The sequence below is a fragment of the Agelaius tricolor genome, unplaced genomic scaffold (genome assembly GCF_023055355.1).
Source record: "Agelaius tricolor isolate 1412-34295 unplaced genomic scaffold, bAgeTri1.0.p SCAF_40, whole genome shotgun sequence".
In the NCBI taxonomy this organism is placed as follows: domain Eukaryota; kingdom Metazoa; phylum Chordata; class Aves; order Passeriformes; family Icteridae; genus Agelaius; species Agelaius tricolor.
The window spans coordinates 1,258,371-1,262,973 of NW_027269300.1; the positions used below are offsets into that span (position 1 = coordinate 1,258,371).

Genomic DNA, 4,603 nt, shown 5'->3' on the forward strand with positions numbered 1-4,603 from the left:
TCCCTGGACTCTCTGTTCTTCCACAGTGCAGCAGAATCTCTCATTCTGCCTTCAGCAATCCCCATCCCTTCCCCCAGGCAGCTACTTTGCCTTAGCTGAACATTCTGTATCCAAGTCCAAACACCAGGACTGGCCCCTGCCCTCACTGTTTCCCGGCACTGACTGGGGGTCACGGCTGACTCCCAGGTGTCCTGCAGCTGAAGGTCCAGTTCCTGACACAACATTGACCAGCAGCATTTAGGGCTCCAGCAGCAGCAGTGAAGGAAGATCTCTGAGACATAAACAAGAGAGAGGAGTTTATTGGCAAGAAAGGGTCTGTGAGAAACGGCTTTGATAATTCTGTGAGAAATCTCCCCTCAATTATCACTGTGATTCCTCCTTCAAAAGGTTCCAGTGACCAAAGAGAGCAAATGTCCAACAGCAGCTCCATCAGGCACTTCCTCCTGCTGGCACTGGCAGACACGCGGCAGCTGCAGCTCCTGCACTTCTGCCTCTTGCTGGGCATCTCCCTGGCTGCCCTCCTGGGCAACGGCCTCATCATCAGCGCCGTAGCCTGCGGCCACCACCTGCACACGCCCATGTTCTTCTTCCTGCTCAACCTGGCCCTCAGCGACCTGGGCTCCATCTGCACCACTGTCCCCAAAGCCATGCACAATTGCCTCTGGGACACCAGCACCATCTCCTACTCAGCATGTGCTGCACAGCTCTTTCTGTTTGCCTTTTTCATTTCAGCAGAGGTTTCCCTCCTGACCGTCATGTGCTACGACCGCTACGTGTCCATCTGCAAACCCCTGCACTATGGGACCCTCCTGGGCAGCAGAGCTTGTGCCCACATGGGCAGCTGCCTGGGCCAGTGCCTTTCTCAATGCTCTGCTGCACACAGCCAATACATTTTCCCTGCCCCTGTGCAAAGGCAATGCCCTGGGCCAGTTCTTCTGTGAAATCCCACACATCCTCAAGCTCTCCTGCTCAAACTCCAACCTCAGGAAACTTGGGGTCATTGTGGTTAGTGCTTTTCTGTTGTTTGGCTGTTTTGTGTTCATGGTTTTCTCCTATGTGCAGATCTTCAGGGCTGTGCTGAGGATCCCCTGTGAGCAGGGACGGCACAAAGCCTTTTCCACCTGCCTCCCTCACCTGGCTGTGGTCTCTTTGTTTGTCAGCACTGGCATTTTTGCCTACCTGAAGCCCCCCTCCATGTCTCCCCCATCCCTGGATCTGGCAGTGTCAGTTCTGTACTCGGTGGTGCCTCCAGCCCTGAACCCCTTCATCTACAGCCTGAGGAATCAGGAGCTCAAGGCTTCCATGTGGGCACTGATGACTGGATGCTTTCGGAAACATTAAACTGCTGGCCGGTTTCTGCCAATCACTTGTAATAAAAGTAATCTCTGATACTATTTGGGTTTGGTGGTTAATTTGTTCTTCCCTTTTTATTTGTTTTAGTTTTTTAAAATTGCAACAAAGGAAAGTCATTGTTTCTGCCATTTCGCACTTTGTTTCTCTCCACCTTCACTGTGGCCGCAGGTTGTGCCAATGAGAAGCTGAGCTCTCAGTGGCTTTTGGACAGAATAAAGGATCTCCCAGCAAAGTTTTCCCCTGGAGATTTCCCTTTTGTTGCCTTCTCTGGAGCTGCAGCAGCAATGTCTGTGTGCAGAGCTGGGGCAGATCAGTGCTGGCCCAGCAGCTGTGCCCAGCAGCAGCAGCAGCACTTGGTGTTGCCAGTGCTGCTGTCGTGGCCCTGCCCCGCTGCCCTGGTGGCCCTGGTGTTGCTGCAGGGCCTGAGTGCTCTCGGGGCCGGGTACAGCCCTGGGGGTGGCAGTGCCGGGGCTGCAGCAGGGACAGGCCATGGGCACTGCTGGGGCAGCGCTGACGCCTCAGGCCAGGCCCTGGGGGCTCCAGGCTCCTTGCCCAGGCTCTCTCAAGAACACGGCCAGGCCAATGCTCAGCACAGAAACCCCCGTGAGCAGCCCCAGGCTGGCCGTGGGCAGGCTGGGGGCAAACAGCATGGCTGGGGCTCTGCAAGGGCCCTGGGGCAGACGGGAAGGAGCAGCAGAGCAGGGGCTGATCCATGCCCAGTGCGCTGCACAGCCCAGGGCAGCGTCCCAGAGCGTCCTCATGCAGCTGCCAACAACATCCCCCCTCTGCAGCCCTGGCCTCTCCCCCAGCTCACACAGGTGCCCCATCCTTGCAGGCACAGACACGGCAGCACTGCCTCAGCAGCCCCTGTTTGCATTGCACACAGCAGGGGCAGCACCCCCATGCTGTTGCTGTGGGGACATGAACCTGAGGGACCACAAATGCCATCAGCCCCTGGGGCCAGCAAGGGCTGGGCGACACCAGGGAAACCACTCAGCTTTGTCCTGGCCTCTGCACTCAGCCAGAACGTTTGTTCCCATCAGCTGGGAGTTTCCTTTGCCACTACAGACGCTGTTGCTCAGAGCCAGGGCTGCCTGGCAGCCACCCCCAAACTGCCCTGAGCATTTCCTTGGCTTCACCTTTGCTTTCTTTCCTCTTTCCTGATCCAGATTTCTTCCTATTGCCCATCACTGTTCCCTCCCCTGCAAACAGCCCATCCCTGTTTGCCCTTTCCTCTCTGGCCCCACTCCCCATTGCAGTTCCTGACTTGGCCCCATGGGAACGTCCCTTGGGCAGCAGGATCATCCTACAAGTGCTGCAGGAATTGTCTGCAGGCTCCTGCAGTGCCTGGTGCTGCTCCCTTGCCAGAGGCACCCCAGGCCAGGGGGGCACATCTGGGCTGCTGTTCCTGGCTCTGGGGCTCCCTGTTCTGGGCAGTGAGGAGGGGCTGCAGAGGCTCTGCAGGACTGACAGGATGGGCTTTGGGGCTGCCAGGAGAAGCTGAGGGACCTGGGCTGCTGGAGCTCCTGAAGAGGAGGCCCAGGGCTCCTCCTGCACCTGCTCCAAGGGTGGTTCCAGAGAATCACAGAATCAGCAAGGTTGGAAAAGACCTTGGAGATCATCAAGTCCAACCTGAGCCCTGACACCACCTTGTCTCTCTGAGCCTCCTCTTCTCCAGGATAAACAACCCCAGCTCCCTCAGCCGCTCCTCACAGGACTTGTGTTCCTCACCAGACCCCTCACCAGCCTTGTTCCCCTTCTCTGGACACGCTCCAGCCCCTCTATGGCCTTCCTAAATTGGGGGCCCAGAACTGGACACAGCACTCGAGGTGTGGCCTCACCAGTGCCGAGTGCAGGGGAAGAATCCCTGCCCTGCTCCTGCTGGCCACACCATTCCTGATCCAGGCCAGGAGCCATTGGCCTTCTTGCCCACCTGGGCACACTGCTGCCTCATGTCCAGCCTGCTGTCCATCAGTGCCCCAGGTCCCTTTCTGCCTGGCCGCTCTCCAGCCCCTCTGTCCCCAGCCTGTAGCGCTGCAGGGGTTGTTGTGGCCAAAGTGCAGCACCCAGCACTTGGTCTTGTTCAACCTCACCTTGTTGCATTTGGGCCCTGGATCCAGCCTGTCCAGGTCCCTCTGCAGAGCCCTCCTACCCTCCAGCAGATCCACACTCACACCCAGCTTGGTGTCATCTGCAGATTTGCTGATGCTGGACTCAGTCCCCTCATGCAGATCATCAGTGCAGACATTGAAATCCACGCTGGCTGGCTCTGATCCCTGGGCCATCCTGTGAGTGCCCTGTGATGGCACTCAGGGTGATCTGTTCCAGAACCTTGCCGGGCACCCAGGTCAGGCTGACAGGCCTGGAGTTCCCCAGCTCCTCCTTCCAGCCCTTCCTGGGGATGGGCTCACATTGGCACCTCCAGTGCTCTGGGACCTCCCTGCTGAGCCAGCACTGATGGTAAATGATGGAGAGCAGCGTGGGGAGCTCATCCACAGCTCCCTCATCCCCCTGGGATGGATCCCATCTGCTCCCAGAGACACCTGTGAGCATCTGAGTGGCTCAGCAGGTCCCCAGCTGCTTCCTCCTGGATTACAGGGGGGCTGTTCTGCTCCCTGTGCCCATCTACAGCTCAGGAGAACACTTGTCCTGAGGACAACCTGTCTTATTGTTTAAAATTGAGATACACAAGGTGTTAAGCAGCTCAGCTTTTTCCTCATCTTTGGTAACCATATGTCTCCAATAAGGGATGGAGGTTCTCCTTAGCCCTCCTTTTGCCATTAATATATCTACTAAATCATTTTTATTATCCTTCACAGAAGTGGCCAGGTTCAGCCCTAATTGAGCTTCACCTCTCTAATTTTCTTTCTGCATGATCTAACAACATCCTTAAAAATGTTCTGAGTTTCCTGCTCCTCTATCCAGAGGTCATGCACCCTAATTTTAACCTTGAGTTTCTGGAAAATGCTCCCTGCCCAGCCAGACCAATAATTTTCCCTGCTAGCTCACTTTTGGGCCCAGAGGGACAGGCTCTTCCTGCTCCTTCAAAATTTCTTTCTTGAAGGGTGTCCATCCTTCCTGGAAGCCTTTGTTTTTAAGGGCTGTTTCCCTTTAAAAAATCAGTATCTGATTGGTACTCCCCAAATCAATCCTAATATGCCAAAGTGTGCTCTCTGTTACTCCAATGTAGAAGTTTTTGATGCTCCACCTTTCAAAGAATGTTTAAAAAGTCAATAATTTCATAGTCACT

General features: G+C 55.7%; 1 pseudogene; it reads left to right on the forward strand.

Moving 5' to 3' along the window:
- The first annotated feature begins 578 nt into the window (after positions 1-578).
- On the forward strand, positions 579-1,341 carry LOC139603673 (olfactory receptor 14A16-like; annotated as a pseudogene).
- Positions 1,342-4,603: the final 3,262 nt, after the last annotated feature.